At 42.9% G+C, this 19735-nt stretch overlaps 1 long non-coding RNA gene across 1 annotated transcript; it reads left to right on the top strand.

Moving 5' to 3' along the window:
• The first annotated feature begins 1009 nt into the window (after positions 1-1009).
• LOC139033261 (uncharacterized) lies at positions 1010-16829 on the top strand. The gene is made up of 2 exons (XR_011485867.1): positions 1010-1474; positions 4397-16829. It is a non-coding gene; the product is annotated as an uncharacterized lncRNA (long non-coding RNA).
• The last annotated feature ends 2906 nt before the right edge of the window (positions 16830-19735 follow it).

Below are 19735 nucleotides of genomic sequence, written 5' to 3'. Positions count from 1 at the left end.
CCTGTTGTGGAACCCGACTCAGCTTAAGCGACAAGTTGTGTCAGTTGTTAACTCGTGTCTGATTCTTTGCAACCCTACGGACTGCAGCGTGCCAGGCTCCCCTGTCGTCCACTGTGTCCTGGAGATTGCTCAAGTTCACGTCCATTGAGCCACTGATGCTGTTTAACCAGCTCATCTTCTGCTGCCCCCTTCTCTGCTGTCCTCAATCAAGGTCTTTCCCAGTGAGTCAGCTCTTTGCGTCAGGTGGCCAAAGTATTGGAGCTTCAGCATCAGTCCTTCCAATGAGTATTCAGGGTTGATTTCCTTTAGGATGGACTGGTTTGATCTCCTTGCATTCCAAGGGACTCTTAAGAATCTGCTCCAGCACCACGGTTCAAAAGATCAGTTCTTTGGCGCTCAGCCTTCTTTATTTTCCAACTCTCACATCCATATGTGACTACTGGAAAAACTATAGCTTTGATTATATGAACATTTGTCAGCAAAGTGATATCTCTGTGTTTTAATACACTGTCTGGGTTTGTCATAGCTTTTCTTCCAAGGAGCAAGCGTCTTTTATTTTCATGGCTGCAGTCACCCTCTGCAGTGATTTTGGAGCCCAGGAAATTAAAATCTGTCACTACTCGCATTGTTTCCCCATCTATTTGCCATGAAGTGATGGGACCGTCAGATGCCTTGATTCTAGTGTTTTGAATGTTGAATTTCAAGCAGCTTTTTCACTCTCCTCTTTCACGCTCATCAAGAGGCTCTTTAGTTCCTTTTCTCTTTCTGCCATAAGGCTGGTGTCATCTGCGTGTCTGAGGTTGTCGATACTTCTCCTAGCAAGCATTTGGCCTAGTTCCGAGAGCTTGGGAATGGCGGGATCCACTGTGGTTACAACATCAGGTGTGCCTAACACGACGGAGCGGCTTCACTTTCACTTTCAATACAGCTTCATCTGGTCCATGCTGGGGGACGTCTCACCAAATGTAACCCCTGAGTCCTGTTCCAAGGATGTAGAAAGTCTTGACTATAGCAGTTGCAGGGCCAGTTTGTACCAATGTGGTTCGTCTGGCTCTCCAACCCGAGCTGACCTTGTTGAGTATTTTGGAAACGCAGACTCCTTGCCCAGTCTTAGTTAACTGGGTGAGTAGACAGAGGAGGAGGCAACGGACCCAGAGCCCGTTGCTACTAAGAATCTGTAGTTCTTAGTCCGTCCTGGGCACCGTCATGGTCTAGGGCTCTAGTGGGGATGGGGGGTGGCTGACCACACATGCAAACGCCTCTTTCTCTCTTGGTCAGACTGCAGCCGGGCACCCACTGCAGATCCACGCCATGGAGAGTTTCCAGAGCAGATTCCAGGCTCAGAGCATCCCCCAGTCGACAGACCAGCAGTGACCACTGCAGCAGCTATGGTTCTGGAAAAAACCTGGCTCTTTTCTTGGTTCTGGTCCTTACACTGGGGAGCTGGCTTCTCATCGTCTCATTGCAGGACAAGGTGACCGTGTTCCCTTTAAGTGGTTGCTTCATGCTGGTTACCATGCATTTCCCTGCTCAACTTATGATAAGACAAGGATTAGTAGCTTGCAGATTGATGTTTGTGGTCCTCTCCTTGAGCTGGTTTATAGTCTAGAGACAAACTTGGTCATTACTCGTAGAGTCTAATTTCCTGAGGCATGATACACACTGCAGAACCTATGGAAAAAATCTAGATGATAAGTGAGAATATAAAGTTGGGATATCCAGGGAAAGCAATAGAATGTTTGTGAGTTAGGAGGTACATCTTCTTCTTGCTGAAATTTAGGAAAGTTTAAAGAGACCAATAGTCACAGTCTCAGCTGAAAAAGGTCAAAGACTTCCTCCACTCTCTTTGCTCATTTACAAAGTGACAGATAAAGGTTATTTCATAGGTATTTTTCCCCATAATATGAGGCAAGTGAAATTACTATGCTATTGAACTTTAAAGGAACAATTAATCCCTGTGGTACTAAAATTGACCAAGGCCATATAAAAAGGAGTCATTGTATTAAATATGATAAAGGTAGCTTAACTCTGATATTAAAATCTGACAACGATCAGAGAGTAAGAAAGTTACATGCATAATATGTGTCATCTGAATTATATAAATATTAATGAAAACTCTTTAACTGAACATTTGATCCAGCAGTATATTAAGAAGTAATACCCCATGATGAAATAATAGCTATTTTAGGAATACCAAAATGATTCAATATTAGGAGATGTATTAATGTAATTCATGACGTTATTAAGTTAAATGAAAAAAAAAAAAAACTTTGCTGTTTCAATAAATGCCAAAGAAGAATTTGATAAAATTCAGCCACTGTTTCAGATAAAAGTCTAGGTAAAATAGAAATGAAAGTAATAAAAGTGACTACAACCAAATGCCTAAATATATCTTGATGATGGAGGAAACATTCCACTAGAATGAACAGGAAACAAGGGCACCTGCTGTCATTTTTATTATTATTGATGACATCAGTGTGGGAGTACTAGCCAATTCAATGATTTAGAATTTTGGAAATCTAAATGAGCATCTTTTTAGAAGGCAGAAAAGCCAGGGGCTTCCCTGGTGGTCCGGTGGTTAAGACTTTGCCTTCCAGTGCAGAGGGTGTGGGGGGAGTTAAGATCCCACGTGCATCATGGCCAAAAGGCAAAACATGGAGCAGAAGCAGTATTGTCAGAAATTCAATAAAGACTTTAAAAACGGTCCACATTAAAAAAAAAAAAAGATAGGAAAGGCAAAAGAATTCATAATACTAATGATAACGGAAGTATATTAAATAAGGTGGCCAGTTGCAAAACCGCTATACATACGTAAATATGACATGAAGAATAAGGAGAATGATAATAATGATAATTTTAATGGTATCTACTGTTCGTTTAGTGCTCAGTTGTCTCAGGACTTGTTCGGGGCATGTTAAAGGCACTGCATTTAAATGTTCTGCGCAACTCCGTGAGATAAATATCATTCTCATTGTACCAGCCAAAACTGTTCTTCACTGTATATACTGATGATGATATATATGCCTATGATGACAGCACTCCATGCTGATTATCAGGTAATAGTCTTGGGAAAATGCACAAATATTAGCGAATGCATATGATAGGCTTGGGAGATGAAAATAATGGATTTTTTTTCACATAGTGTTTGTGGGATGTCCTGGTGGAGGTGCCTCAGAAGCATCAGCAAAGCAGTTGTGGGCCTTGCCTGGAAAGTGAGAGGCGGGTCATAGATTTGGAAGTCATCACCTTACCTTCAGTGAGGGATGCTCGCTTCTTATGTGCAGATTTAATGTGGGAGCTGTTTCCGTTTCTAATCAATTCAATGTTTACCATTCATATCGGCTGCTCACAATGGGCGGAGCTCAGCACTGAAGTTTAATCACTTGTTTATAACTTTGTGAAATATTTTAATATTATGACATTTTATCTCATTGATTTATTTGTATATGTATTTCAGTTAGAAGTGTATGTACACTCACACTGTTGCGTGCGTGGGAAGGTGTCTGTGTGTATATATATGTATGTATATAAATATTCTGGAATATATGTGTATATTCAAATACTGAATATGTAATGAAGAACTGGATTGCAGCTGCATTCCCTAACAGATCATCCTTTTTTGACCACTTAGTATGATATTTACAGACATAAGGTGATGATAGTAAAATACACCTAGATCATTTTAATGGCTGAAGAATTTTTGTATATATTCTTTGAAAAAAATTCAGTCTTCAACTTTCGGGCAATAAAATTGTTCATTTTCCCCCCTGTAAAATTAGCCATGTTATGGCAGCTATTTTTCATAAGCTTTCAATATTTGAAGTCTTTGAACAGAAGATCCTAGATTCAGAATTTCTCTTTCACGAGTTATGTTTTTTTTAACAGTGACATGAGTTTATTTTTTAATGTATAGAAGTACAGTGAAAAGAGAAAGTGATTCCTAACATCACCATCCAGATGACGCCACTTAGACTTAAAAAAGTAGACACGTCTTTAAAAATTCATAGAGCGCTAAAAATTGAAAATGACAAGTGACAGCTTTTTTATTTTCCTGTTGATGAAATATATAAATTGGCAAGTTGTGCGTGTGGGCATATGCAAGTCTAACTCATTGTTTCCATGGTTGTGATTTCCTGAAGGGCCGGTCTCCAGGAGTGGGAAGTATTCCTAGATCAAGTCAGCTTTCTGGAAGTTTCTCTGCATTCTCTTGTACCCTGGCACTTTGGGCTCCATCTTCCGGAATGTTCTTTTCCTTTCTAACATGTTCTTTAGCTGCTCAATAACCAGAAAACACACCCTGTGAATAAATTTCTCAACCTGGTTCCTGCCCATACATCGCTGTGAATGCTGAGGGTCACATTTACATTTTGAACTAAGCCATTCTCTTCTATTCCAGATGGGTAACACCTTGACCAATACAATTGTCTCCAAATTTGGGAGGATCTCCTGTGAACTGGATTCTATGCTGGCGCTGAAATGGGATTAGCACTTCCTTTTGAGAGGTACTTTTCTCTTGGACTCAGTCACGGCCCTGAGCATGTGAGGCTGTGCTAAGACACGTCCCTCACATTCCTAGTAGCTATTTTGCCCAGCCAGGAGGTTCTTCTAGGCCTGTCTTAAGCACCTCTGAAGTCTTATCAAGGTCTTACTGCAGCACTTCTGCTTTGGTGTATGAAAGTGAAAGTCGCTCAGTTGTGTCCGACTCTTTGCGACACCGTGGACTATACAGTCCACGGAATTCTCCAGGCCAGAATACTGGAGTGGGTTGCCTATCCCTTCTCCGGGGGATCTTCCCAACCCAGGAATCAAAGCGGGGTCTCCTGCGTTGCAGGTGGACTTTTTACCAACTGAGCTATCAGGAAAGCCCACTTTGCTTTGCTGTGAACCTGAGGCTATAACTTCCTGGTCGTTTGCTGGATTGTCTGTCACAGGGTTTTAACTTTTTTGGGGGGGAATCATTTTCTTACTAAACATGGTGATGTCAAGGCACATGTTTGTTTTCTTACTTTGCTGTTCCCAGAATCTCGATTTTTCTCTAAATTCTGTCTGCACGTTAGCCTGCTCTTTCTGCATCTATTCCATGTTATTGTAGTACCTCCTCAAATGCAGTTAATAAGGACCAGATAACTCTTGTACTAATTTGTGTTTAGATCTCTATCCCAGAGTACCCACTGGTTCGGTACATTTTTTGTCTTCCAAAGTTACCAGTGACAACATTGCTGCCTATACATTGTGATTGCAAAACCTGGTCACAATTTTTTTCAGTCTCTTAGATCAGTTTCCATGACACCTGTGTAGCCTCCTACATTCTCAGAGATTCTTGGTTTACCATTCCGTTTTGAGCATGTTTGTCAAGGGTAGCCCTGTCCAGAGGTTCTCCTTTTACTGATAGGATGTGAACAAATGCTTGTCAACACACTTCCCCTGTTTTTTTGGTTTTTTGGGTTTTTTTGCTATGGAATGGGTTTTATTAATAAATACTAAGTTATCTTGAGACCTTGAATTTGAGGAGGGTGTGTCTGTGGTCTTCTGGGACATGCTGCGCTTTGCCTGGCGTAATTTTATCATGCTTTGCCTGGCATAATTTTATCATGCTTTGCCTGGAATAATTTTACCATGTTTTGCCTGGCATAATTTTATCATGCTTTGCCTGGCATAATTTTATCATGCTTTGCCTGGCATAATTTTATCATGCTTTGCCTGGCGTAATTCTACTCTTTTCTGTAGGGATGACTTCTCCCCCACGGAAGGGGCTGCTCTAAGCACCTTAGAGTTTGTTCTCTGAATTCATGTGAAATCTTTGGAGCCTTTCCCTCCGTTGCACAGTCAGCTTGGTTCTCCTTCTGGCCAGACCCGACTGTTTGACCTGACGTGTTTCACACCCCCTCGCAGAAAGTGAAATGGTGAGGGTATCCCATCTCAACATCTCTTCTGCCAGGGTGGGCGGGGAAACGTCACATGGGGCTCTCTGAACGGTCAGCTCATTTGTGAGGTCTCGGGCGCCCTGGTTTCTTTTTAGTTTTCCTTTCTGCTCAGTTCCTGAGAGCCAGAGAAACAGGCTGAAGGGAAGAAATAGAGCTGTATCCCCTTCCCATTCTCCCGTCTCCCGTTGGACGCCATTGGTCTTTTCCTGTCTTCTCTAGCACACTGGCTTCATCAGGGAGCTTGTCTTCTTGGAAAACATCCTCTACTCTTATCATCGTTGGTTGTTGTTTACTCACTCAGTCGTGTCCGACTCTTTGTGACCCCATTGACTGTAGCCCGCCAGTCTCCTGTGTCCTTGGAATTCTCCAGGCAAGAGTCCTGGAGTGGACGCACATGCCCTTCTCCAGGAGGTCTTCCCGACCCAGGGATCAAACCCATGTCTCCTCTGTGACGTGCATTGGCAGGCAGATTCTCTATGACTGAGCTACCCAGGAGGCCCACCATTTGCTCTATCTTGGGTCAAATGTTTTGTCTATCCTAACACCGCTTTTAAAAATTGAGGGGAATTTCTGATCATTGAACAAGATTAGACTGACTAAGATCTCTCCTTGTAGAGATTATTATTTAATTTTTTTGGCTGCACTGGGTTCTGCATTGCAGTGCACCAGTTTCTCTAGTTGTGGGGCACGTGAGACTGAGTTGCCTCACGGTGTGTGGGATCTTAGTTCCCTGACCAGGGGTGGTACCCATGTCCCTTGCAATGGAATGTGGATTCTTAACCACTGGACCACCAGGGAGGTCCCTTAATTGGATAATTTTATTTATTCATTTACCTAACTGTAGCAAAAGTATAAATCTCAGCTCACATTCTGTTGCTTATGTGGAAAAAAGCAAGACACACATTTAGATTTTCAAAGTGAGAAATCGGCACCTCTCATCTTCACAGTATGATCAACTAGTTAGATTTTTTAAATGTATGTATAAATTCATGGATCTAAATAGAAATCTGTATGCAGGTCAAGAAGCAACAGTTAGAACTGGACATGGACCAACAGACTGGTTCCAGATCTGGAAAGGAGTACGTCAAGGTTGTATATTGTCACTGTGCTTACTTAGCTTATATGCAGAGTACATCATGAGAAATGCCAGGCTGGATGAAGCACAAGCTGGAATCAAGATTGCCCAGAGAAATATCAATAACCTCAGACATGCAGATGACACCACGCTTATGACAGAAAGTGAAGAAGAACTGAAGAGCCTCTTGATGAATGTGAAAGAAGAAAGTGAAAAAGTTGGCTTAAAACTCAACATTCAGAAAACTATGATCATTGCATCTGGTCCCATCACTTCATGGAAAATAGGTGGGGAAACAATGGAAACAGTGAGAGACTTTATTTTCTTGGGATCCAAAATCACTCCAGATGGTGACTGCAGCCATGAAATTAAAAGACCCTTGCTCCTTGGAAGAAAAGTTATGACCAACCTAGACAGCATATTAAAAAGCAGAGACGTTACTTTACCAACCAAGGTCCGTTTAGTCAAGGCTATAGTTTTCTCAGTAGTCAGGTATGGATGTGAGAGTTGAATTATAAAGAAAGCTGAGCCCCGAAGAATTGATGCTTTTGAACTGTGGTGTTGGAGAAGACTCTTGAGAGTCCCTTGGACTGCAAGGAGATCCAACCAGTCAGTCCTAGAGGAAGTCAGTCCTGGGTGTTCAACAGTAGGACTGATGTTGAAGCTCCAATAGTTTGACCACTCAATACAAAGAGCTGACTCATTAGAAAGCACCCTGATGCTGGGAAAGATTGGAGGAGGGAGGAGAAGGGGACGACAGAGGATGAGATGGTTGGATGGCATCACTGACGCGATGGACGTGAGTTTGAGCAAGCTCCGGGAGTTGGTGATGGACAGGGAGGCCTGGCGTGCTGCGGTCCATGGGGTCGCAAGGAGTCGGACACAACGGAGCAACTGAACTGAAATATAATTGTGAGGTCTCACTCAGTTACAGATCTCTGGTTACTTACCGAAGCTCAAATTGGCTCAGCGTTGGCAAATACAAGCTCCTTCATCTTGGCCACTGAGTCTTTCGGACTTAACCCTGTTCGTCTTTCATATCGTTATTTCTCTTGATTTGTCCAGGTATTCTGGTCTCATCTTGTTTATCCCTTGACCCTGAATGAGAGCCAGTCATTTCTCTAAGAAACTCTGGCCTCTTGAAAGAGGAAAAGGTGCATCAGAACCAAAATCTGGGTGCTCGGAAGGGTTCCATGGACACTCGGTTGTTCCCAAGAGTTTTCACACAGCTGAAAAGTCGGTATGAAACTTGAGTGTTCATACTGATGTGTCTGTGGCCATTCTCCTACTTCTATGCCTGTCTCATGGTTGTGTGTTTACACTCGAGAGGCAAGTGACTCATCTCTGCTTCACACGCCTTCAGATCAAAAGGAGCCGCACCCAAGTAAATCCTTCTGCACCTGAAGGTTCTTAGGAGACGCACTTTTGTAACTTCACCCCACCCGTGACTCTGGAATGACATGACTTTGGGGTCTTGGAAGAGAACTGAGTTATTTGGAAACCTGATATAGGACGCTGGTCCCAAAGATGGGCTTCCCTGGTAGCTCAGTGGTAGAGGATCTGTCTGCCAGTGTAAGAGATGGGGGTTCGATCCCTGGGCCGGGAGGATCCCCTGGAGAAGGAGATGGGAACCCTGCTCCAGCGTGCTTGCCTGGGAAATCCCATGGACAGAGGAGCCTTGCAGGGCTACAATCCATGGGGTCGCAAAGTGTCGGACACACCTGAGTGACGGAGCATGCATGCACCCGGAGATGACTTCCAATGAACCACAGCGTGTATGCAAGCCCTCACGTAGCCTCTTTCCTCCTAAGCCTGGGCTCCCTGGGGCCTCACTTCACCCGTGAAATGCAGCTGCACCAGTGGCCAGTCCATGCCTCAGTCCCAGGGAAGGTGACAGATGTCTTGTTTGTGACACTGTGAAATCCCTGAGCCTCCCATGGAGGAAATCCAGCTTCCATGCTGGAGAGAAAGCAGGAGGACTCCCAGGAGGAGGCCCCGAGACCCTGTATTGAGTTGGCCACTAAAGTTCACTCGGCTTTGTCCATAAGGTCTGAGACGTCTCAGTAACATGTCATCCGCACATTGAGTCAACCCCTAAGCTCTCAGTTCTGTATGTATTGGTTCCCTAGAAATAAAGGTGAGACCTTTTATTCCCCAAGGAAGATTTAAAATGTAAACCAGGCAAAAACACGGATCCTTAGACTCACAGAACCTTTGACTAGGCGAGCATTTGGTGGGACGTTAGATATATTTTCTGGGCTTCCCTGGCGGCTCAGCTGATAAAGAATCCGCCTGCAATGTGGGAGACCTGGGTTCGATCCCCTGGGTCGGGAAGATCCCCTGGGGAAGGGAACGGCTACCCACTGTAGTATTCTGGCCTGGAAAATTCCATGGAATTCTTTTTTTCTTTTTCAAGTATTTTGTAGACTAAAATTGGCCACCATTTGGAAACTTGCTGTTCCATTTCCACTACTTGTCCATCCAGCTGTGTGTGAACAGTTTCAGGAATGGAGAGGGAAGTGACGCATCTCTGGTTCACATGCCTTCAGGTCAAAAGGAGCCGCACCCAAGTAAATCCTCCAGGAATGGAGAGCTTTCAGGTCCTCAGAAGGCATCATCTAAGTGCCTGAAAAACAAAACTGTATTCTAAGATGTGAATACCGGCATTTGAGAAAGAGGGTCTTGCCCTCCGGATGGTAACGCAGATCCAGTTGAGGAGACACAGGTTCGATGCCCCAGTGTTCAGGCCAAAATACATTGGACGATTAATTACGTGAGCTTGTTGTAAGTTCATTTAAGTTGCTTAAAATTCACGATGGTTGCAAGAGGGTCAGTATTAATCCAACACCCAGTCATGAAATTTTTCTGAAATTTGAAAGAGTTCAAGACCTCTCAGATTCAAGCAACAAAATGACCAATACTTGGAAAAGAAATCCTTTGCATGCTGCTCAGTTGAGAACCACATCAAGAAAATAGACTCTAAAGATGGTAATAAGAAAAATCAAAGGACTTCCCTGCTGGCTCAGAATTTCCCTGGTGGCTGAGTTTGGACTTAAGGATCTTTGCTGTCACAGACCTGTTTGTCTCAGGTCAAAGCTACGAAAATACAATACCTGTTTGGTTTTCCAATAAAACTGGAGACATTCACAAACCATACTGTGCTGTTCCAGTGGTTTATGTAAAACTTCTGTAACTCACCCACTTTTAAATTCATTTCTTGGTCTTACTGATTTCCTGTTATTTTAGTTTCTCGAGACAAGATGAAATTCAATCGCTTTAAAAGAAATTTATGTCTAGGCCACTGCACAAACCCAGAATTCCAAGATTGCTTTCCTTCTTGGCTTCTTTGGAAGAATGTGTCAAGTTCATTCTTTCATGAGAGTCTAGAAATCTGGTCAGTATACTAGGATTGTTTTGGACCATTTCTTAGAACCTCCTGGGCCTCCCTTGTAGCCCAGCTGGTAAAGAATCTGCCTGCAATGCAGGAGATCTGGGTTTGATCCCTGGGTTGGGGAGATCCCCTCGGAGAAGGGAAAGGCTACCCACTCCAGTATTCTGGCCTGGAGAATTCCATGGACTGTATCGTCCATGGGGTCGCATAGAGTCAGACACGACTGAGTGACTTTCACTTAGAACCTCCTAATATGAGATGCGAGGTCTAGATGCCATCTGGCCTGGTCACTTTGTAAACTAGTGAGACTTAGCTCTTGTCCAAGACCAGACAGAGTGTCTGTAATTATTCAAATAGGTCCATGTTGATGATGATCACTTAAGTCATACTCCTGAGAAGCTGCGACTTTATCGTCAAGCGTAGCTACATGGAATTGTATTAGCTGTCGCTTCCTATGTGAGTTGTGGCCTTCACAGCTGGGAAGAATATAAAAAAGTATTCGGAAGACAACAAGGCTGCTTACCAGTGAGTTCAGCGTTTCATGTGGTGTCATCGCTTGGTTTGAACGTCCTGGAATTGATGAGCGTCCTTCGTTAATGTTGAGCAGAGTGGCACTGGCTTCTGACCACCCCTCTTACAAAGGGTTTGAATGTACAAATACAGGCAAGAAAGAGGTTTCAAGATAGCAAAGGGAGTGTTAAGAAATTCATTCCGCGTGACTATAACTCCATCCTTCATGTCCTACCCCACTTTTTTGGCCATTGTCTGTTTGGGTTAACTTAGAGATCTGGGTTCGATCCCTGGGTTGGGAAGATCCCCTCGGAGAAGGGAAAGGCTACCCACTCCAGTATTCTGACCTGGAGAATTTCACGGACTGTATCATCCATGGGGTCGCATAGAGTCAGACATGACTGACTCTATTTATATTCTTCCCAGCTGTGAAGGCCACAACTCACATAGAAAGTGACATCTAATACAACTCCTTGTAGCTACAGACGACGCTTGATGATAAAGTTGCAGCTTCTCATTAGTTTGACTTAAGTGGTCATCATCAACACAGACCTATTTGAATCCATGTTAAGTAGATTTTCCGTTTGGATATTTGATTTCTAGCCCCACATTGGAAACTTTCTAAGAATCCATCGATAGAAAAATGAATTATGTTTCCTTTTATACATCGATACAGACCTATGTCATTTATCCTGAGCTGAAATGGTCCAAGTTCAATGTTTTTGATTATCTCACTTACTCTAAAACTGTTCTTTTGTCATACATTTTTCCATGCAGGTGAAATTTGTTTCTTCTTTTATATTTTCTTCCTCAGATTTATAAAACTCAGAGAATGTTACCAATGAAGGCAATTTAAGGACTGACTCCAAACCTACCCTTTTTCAGATAATGAAACCTATTCAGAGAAGTTACACCAACAATTCCCAAAATGTAAAGGTCGCTTATAGCAAAAAAGACACTTCACGCTTTCTCTGGGGCTTGTTAAATGGCAAAAAGGTACATTAATGGCATTATTATTTTTTTATATTACAAAACTCCAGACTTAATGGGTCTCTGTTTTGTTAATCACATCTAAATGGGTTTCTTTGGAGATTTTCATTACATTCAAATTACACACAACTAAAACTAGTATTTTCAGTGTCAAAAGCTCAAAGCCTCTCAATAAAATGGTTTGATCCCTGCCAAAACAAAAATGAAAATTATCAGAATTTTCACATACTAAAATCACAGTCTAAGAATTTTTAAAGGTTGCTCAAGTTATATTTCTAATATTAGAAATTGTCATTCAGTTCAGTTGCTCAGTTGTGTCTGACTCTTTGCGACCCCGTAGACTGTAGCACGCCAGGCTTCCCTGTCCATCACCAGCTCCTGGAGCTTGCTCAGACTCATGTCCATCAAGTCGGTGGTGCCATCCAACCATCTCATCGTCTGTCGTCCCCTCCTCCTCCCGCCTTCAATCTTGCCCAGCATCAGGGTCTTTTCCGGTGAGTCAGTTCTTCACATCAGGTGGCCACAGTGTGGGAAGCTTCACCATCAATCCTTTCAATGAATATTCAGGACTGATTTCATTTAGGATGGACTGGTTGGATCTCCTTGCAGTCTAGGGGACTCTCAGTACTCTTCTCCAACACCACAGTTCAAAAGCATCAATTCTTCGGCACTCAGCTTTCTTTATGGTCCAACTCTGACATCCATACATGATCACTGGAAAAACCATAGCCTTGACTAGACGGACCTTTGTCATCAAAGTATTGTCTCTGTTTTTTAATATGTTTTCTAGGTTTGTCATAGCTTTTCTTCCAAGAAGCAACCATCTTTTAATTTCATGGCTGCAGTCACCATGTGCAGTGATTTTGGAACCCAGAAAAATAGTCTGTCCTTGTTTCCACTGTCTCCCCATCTATTTGCCATGAAGTGATGGGACCGGATGCCATGATCTTAGTTTTCTGAATGTTGAGCTTTAAGCCAGCTTTTTCACCCACCTCTTTCACTTTCATCAAGAGGCTTTTTAGTTCTTCTTCACTTTCTGCCATAAGGGTGGTGTCATCGGCATATCTGAGGTTATTGATATTTCTCCAGGCAACCTTGATTCCGGCTTGTGCTTCCTCCAGCCCAGCGTTTCTCATGATGTATTCTGCATATAAGTTAAATAAGCAGGGTGACAGTATCCAGCCTTGACGTACTCCTTTTCCAATATGGAACCAGTCTGTTGTTCCATGTCTTGTTGTCACTGTTGCTTCTTAACCTGCATACAGATTTCTCAGGAAGCAGGTAAGGTGGACTGGTATTGGAAATTGTAGTTTTCATAAAATGTTTTAATCTGCTTTTTCATTTGCTAGTTTATCAGCGTCATTTTCTGTAATTCCGAATGCATTTAGCAGTTATAAATTGTAAGTTAACTCTTGTCTTTTGGTCAATATACCAAACTTTAGTTACTGTTCCCTTCTGTGGGTGCTTCACAGGTTTGACAGTTATGAATATTTCCATGCTATCAACTTTTGATTTGTTAGCAGTTTCTTTTCAGTAAAGGTTTAGGTGGGAGGTTACCGGGGTTACTCTTTCAAGAGCATGAGTAAAACCTTGTGATACAAGACCCAAGAGCAGATACGTAAGGAAATGCCTCACATTGAGTCCGAGTCATCCCTCTGGTAGTGTGATCTCAGCGTTTCACATAGCCCTCCAGAGTTCACTTTCTTCTTGTTACAATGACTGTAGCCACGCATATTGAGCACGATTGTTACTAAGGCAATTTATCAATAAAACACCCTGTCAAGTGGCATAATATGGCAAGTGCGTTGTTAATGATGTTGAACATTTCTTCGTGAGTCTTGAAATACTCCTTTCCTAAAGGGTGGCATTTTCCATTCCTGTAATCCTTTAGTCCATTCCTTTCTAAAACGTCTGGCTTATGTATTGAAGCTCAGACTACACATTAACTTTGCTCTGATTTCGATGCCTCTAATTCTCTCTGATTTTATCCTTCTTAAATTAATCCAGTAGGTATCATGTAAGGAAAGAAACAAGTAATTCATAAGGAGAATGTCCATCCTGTTGATGGATCGACACTAGATAATATTTTAATGACTAATTTTCAGTCTTCAGAGGCCCATTAGAATCCCCAGGTAACATATCATTTCTCTAAACATAAGAAGTAAGCATATGATATTGATCCTAGGCATATTGCAATCTAGGAAAAAGAAAAGCTTGGACATTTAATAATACTATAATCTCTCTCAGAAATCTGGGTTTAAATTCCTTCACCAGTGTCTTTGAAGAAGATGCAAGTAATTAGAGGTGTGGCTTATGGAAAAGAGAAAGTTACGAAGCTCAAGCTAAGAGCTGTTGTTTACTTGCTTACTTATGTCCGACTCTTTGTGATCCGGTGGACTGCAGCATGCCAGGCTTCCCTGTCCTGCCCTATCTCTCGGAGTTTGCTCGAATCATGTCCATCGAGTTGGTGATGTCATCTGACCATCTCATGCTCTGTCGTCCCCTTCTCCTCCTGCCTTCAGTCTTTCCCAGCATCAGGGTCTTTTCCAGTGAGTCAGCTCTTCGCATCAAGTGGCCAAAGTGTCAGAGCTTCAGCATCAGCCCTTCCAATGAATATTCAGGATTGGTTTCTTTTAGGATTGAAGAGACATACATTAAAAAAAAAAAAAAAAAACCACATACATGAAGATATGGGAGAATGAATATTGTATACATTTTTAGTTTTATTTTGATTTTCCGTTTTGTAGGCCATTACTTTTGTAGACTTTTTCCAATTAACCAATCAACTACCAGCATAGTAATACCCCCGAATCAATGTTTAATAAATATTCATTAAATTTAAAAAAAACCCAGAGAATCTGAAGAGATGCTCAGCGATTCTCACGCTGTATTTGGAAAAAGCTGGAGCCGCTGTGACGACGAGGAGACATTATGCTGTATCCACCCCCGGAGTCTGAGCTTGACTGCGATGACCATTTCATGAGTCACAGCTCAGTTTTGTGAAGGAGCCAGTTCCACTGATTCTCAGCGCAGTGGCCGATGCTGACGTATCCACCTGTGACTGTGACTGTACGCTGCTTAAACTCAGAGTCATATCCTCCGTGGTGTTTTGGTTTTTTCTTAACTTCATATTTTCTTTAATAGCCAAATGACGAACGCTATGAAGCTGCATTCCATCAGCTGCAAGAAACCCCTTCTTCCTTTGGATTTCCCTCCTGCAGACTTGTCACACGTTCCCCCATTATATACAGCGGTCCTCCTGATCACGTCGACCACGGTTGGAGTCCAGCAGGTCACTCGTGCCCTCTGTAACCAGTTTCTTCGAAGCATCTCTCTGTGCCCCAGTTTTTGTCCTCAGTTCAGTTCATCCACTCAGTCGTGTCTGACTCTTTGCGACCCTGTGCTCTCTCTCCTAGCAGGGACACACGTATTTCCCTTAATTCTCCAAGGCGCTAAGACAGTGATTTAAAAAGTAACAAAGTCCATGGAAGCTCCAGGAATGAAATAACAATGACATAGAGAACTACAGCTAGAAGCAGTCACTGTTAGAACAGTCAGCATCACCCTGGCCAGCTCACTCCCACCCCGAGAAGATCTCCAATCGTCTCCAGACTCGGGAATGCTGGCCCTTAGAATCCCTGTGGTGGAAGTATGAGTGGGATTGTGACCTGGTGTTTATTTTCTTTTGACGCTATTTTGTATTGAGAGTGTGAGCTGTACATCAAAATCGAGAGGGACGTACAGAAGTTTCCCATGTATTTCCTGCCTTGATATGTGTATGACTTCTCCCATCATTCACATCACGGAATGGTACTATTTTTTTTTTAAATCAAAAATGGTGCATTTTTTAAAAATCAAAGATCGCTCATAATCACTCATTAAATCATCATAGTCATTCAAAGTCCATTGTTTACCATGGGGTTCATTCTTGAAGTTGTCCATTCAGTGGGCTTGGACAAATGTATAATCATGTATCTGTCATTATAGAATCTCACAGGGTTGTTTGTCTACCCTGAAAATCCTCTGTGCTCTGCCTCTTCATCCATGGAAAATCATCCATGCCTTCTTCACCTTTCAGTTCCATTCAGTCGCTCAATGGTGTCCAACTCTTTGCGACCCCATGGACCGCAGCACGCCAGGCTTCCCTGTCCGTCACCAACTCCCAGAGCTTGCTCAGACTCATGTCCATCGCATCAGTGATGCCCTCCAACCATCTCATCCTTTGTCGTCCCCTTTTCCTCCTGCCTTCAACCTTTCCCAGCATCGGGGCGTTTTCCAGTGAGTCAGCTCTGCGCATCGGGTGGTCAAAGTATTTGTGTCTGTTAATACATAGTTGAAGTTCTGTCCTCTCTCTTGTATACATGTAAATTTTCACTGAAGGACTTGTTTATTAAATTGTATGGTCATAGTTGTGTGTGCTTGCTGGGAGCAGTAGGAAAATGACTTCCACATTAACCGCTAGTTGAATCAGTGTCTTATAAATATAATGACAAACGTTGTAATTGTTTTCCATTGTTGTTGTTACTTGATAGATTTTTTTTTTTCTGGGACTATAAGGCAATTCATACATTTAACTGGAGAATGTATACACACACAGTATAAGGTTTCCCTGGTAGCTCAGATGATAAAAGAATCTGCCTGCAATGTGGGAGACCTGGGTTTGCTCCCTGGTTCGGGAAGATCCCCTGGACTAGGGCATGGCAACCCACTCCAGTATTCTTGCCTGGAGAATCCCATGGACAGAGGAGCCTTGCAGGCCACAGTCCATGAAGTTGCAAAGAGTTGGACATGAATAAGAGACTAAACATAGCACATACACAGTATAACACATAATTACTGATTTTACTCTTAGAATAATTAAGTGTAGCTTGTAATCCTTTTCATGGCCCAAACTGAGAATGTTTTGTATTTTAATAAAGTTAATGCCCTGTGTCCTTTTCATGGAGTCATTTTGTTTTTACAAAAATACAGAAACTTTCCTTCTTTGTAGTGAGCTAAAGCAGAAAATCTAGTCGAAACCGACTGAGCGACTGAACTGAACTGAACTGAAAGCAGAAAATCAGGTCAGCAATCAAATGCATAATTATACATCTTCCCCTTCTACCTAAATGTGTACAAAAATATTTATGATCTTAACTTCCAATGAGAAAGCATAGCCTGCCTCAAGATGCTGAGAAAATGCTCTTTTTTTTTTTCCTTTTTAACAATCCCTTTGGATGGATACACATTCGTGTAATCTATTTAAAGAGTTAAATGGAAATGGAAACTGCGTGCAGAGAAACAAGATACCACAGAAATTGCAAGGGAAGGTTTGTAACTTGAATATCGTGAACAGTGTTGCTGAACCACATGTTCTCAACGCTGTCCAGTCTATCCTTGGTCAGTACCCCGATCTCAGGCATGGAAGCATGAATGCTATTAAGATTGGCTAGTAAACCTCAGAAGAATCTCCTCCAGCGATCCTTAGATAAGAGGATGTGAACAGGGCACATTGACATTCCATCTGTCACTCACTCAAAAATGTCTATGTACTGCAGAATAACTTTTCTGGGTTTTTTTTTGCTATACAGTAACTCCTTGTGGGTTCTCCGTGTTAAACACAGCCATGTGTCCATGTCCATCCCAAACTCCCTGACTGTCCCTTCCCCCATCCTTCCCCCTGGTGACCATCAGGTTATTACAGAGTATTGAGCAGAGTTCCCTGTGCTGTCCAGCAGGTCCTTGCTGGTCCTCCACGTTAAATGCAGCAGTGTGTACGTTCATTTGTATCTTTCGTTTTTAGATTCCACATATAACGAATGTCATCTGATATTTCTCCTTGTCTGACTGACTACACTCAGTATGAAAATCTCTAGGTCCATCCGAGTTGCGGCAAATGGCGTTATTTCGCAGAGTAACTTTTCAGGAGTCCTTTCCAGTGTGGAGGATGGAGTGGGGAAAGTAGACACATAAGCTGGAACGGCAGTGGCTCCTTTGATCTTTTCAGGTGATGTGGGGTGCTCGCTTTATTCGATTGCATCTGTATGACTAGGATCAGGAGCTCATCAGATGTCTGAACGTATGGATAATTTGAAATTGTTCCAAAGATGAGAAAGATGAGAGAGAGCTGGGGGAAATCACCCAATTAAATAAGCGACGCCTGCTGGAACTTCCACGTAATTCAGCACTTAAGGTGAATTTGCCATGGAGAAAAATGTTCCAAAGTTCAGAACTTAATTAGATCTTTGGACAGATATGGTAAAAAAAAATAGAAGGAAAAAATAAAATTGGGGGAAAAATGAGAATGAACTCTATTTTTACACAGTTCTGTATTTTGACGTGCTGCCGTCCATGTGATCACAGAGTCGGACACTACTTAGTGACTGAACAATAGCAACATATTTTGAAATTTGTTGGCTGGGCCATAAAGTTCATTTGGCTTTTTCCATAAGGTGTTCCAAGGAACTCCATACTTCCTCGTGTTACCTTTTTGATTGTGTCTATTCAGAAGACAGGCCAGTTGATTTGGAAAGTGCTTCCAGAAAGCCATTCAGCTTCATGAATCTTTAAATGGAATGAAATACTTGTTTTTTTCAGTACAGAAATTCTTTTTTTAAAATTTTTATTGTCTTTGGAGGGGTTGAGTCTTTGTGGCTGTGTGGGCCTTTCTCTAGCTGCGGTGAGCAGGGGCTTCTCATTGCAGTGGCTTCTCCTGTTGCTGAGCAGGGAGGGACTCTACGGAGCTCAGACTTCGGAGGTTGTGGCCCCCGGGCCTTATAGCACAGGCTCAGTACTTCTGAGGCTTGGACTTGCTGGCTCCATGGTGTGTGGGGTCTTCCAAGGTCAGGGATTGAACCTGCATCGCCTACACTGGCCGGCGGATTCCTTCCCACTGAGCCACCAGGGAAGCCTGGAATGAAAAGTGTTTTAAAACCACTGGAACACAGTTCAGCTGTAACAGCTTTAATTTGTATGCCTGATTTCTGCCTGACTATTCTTAGGAAGAACAGGAAGCTTCTTGGAGCCAAAGCTCCAATCCTTTGGCCACCCGATGCCAAGAGCCGACTCATCGGAAAAGACCCTGATGCTGGGAAAGATTGAAGGCAGGAGGAGGAGGGGGCGACAGAGGATGAGATGGTTGGGTGGCATCATCCACTCAATAGACATGAGTTTGAGCAAGCTCCGGGAGTTGGTGATGGACAGGGAGGCCTCGCGTTTTGCAGTACATGGGGTCCCAGAGTTGGACACGACTGAGCGACTGAACTGAACAGATTCTTAGGAAAGTCCAGTCTTACAATTCATAAATAGGCCCAGGATACCTATTCTGTGGTTGTGAATCAATTTCAAGTGTAATTTTAGAGTCAGATTTAGTAATATCTGTGAGAACATTTATGGAGCATGTGGCATGTTAAAGACAAGAAATTATGCGTTAGGAACAGCTTTCAGCAGAGAGGAAGAATGAGGCATTTTAGTCACTGCTAGTGTGCCTGGAGAATTCCAGGGATGGGGGAGCCTGGTGGGCTGCTGTCTATGGGGTCGCACAGAGTTGGACATGACTGAAGCGACTTAGCAGCAGCAGCCGCGGTGTTACAGGTGTGATAAAACATGGCCAAAAAATCTCCATATTCATTGGACAGCATGTCGCACCACATGTAGGGTCTCAATACCGTAGTTGCTTGTAGTCATTTTTCCTTTCGCCTGGTTGCACGTTATGGCCCGCTAGAGTTGTTTGTACAAATGTTAGTGTGGCACCATGCCTAGAGATTTTCACCCGATGCTGGGGGGTGGAGGGTTGTGGAAGATGGCTCTCCGCTTCCTGAGGCCCCCACAGTTGATGTGAATACGCACCCAGAGCGGAAACTTCTG

Source organism: Odocoileus virginianus, chromosome Y (assembly GCF_023699985.2).
Source record: "Odocoileus virginianus isolate 20LAN1187 ecotype Illinois chromosome Y, Ovbor_1.2, whole genome shotgun sequence".
In the NCBI taxonomy this organism is placed as follows: domain Eukaryota; kingdom Metazoa; phylum Chordata; class Mammalia; order Artiodactyla; family Cervidae; genus Odocoileus; species Odocoileus virginianus.
The sequence above is the reverse complement of the archived record's forward strand: the minus strand, read 5'-3'. Positions and strand labels throughout refer to the sequence as shown.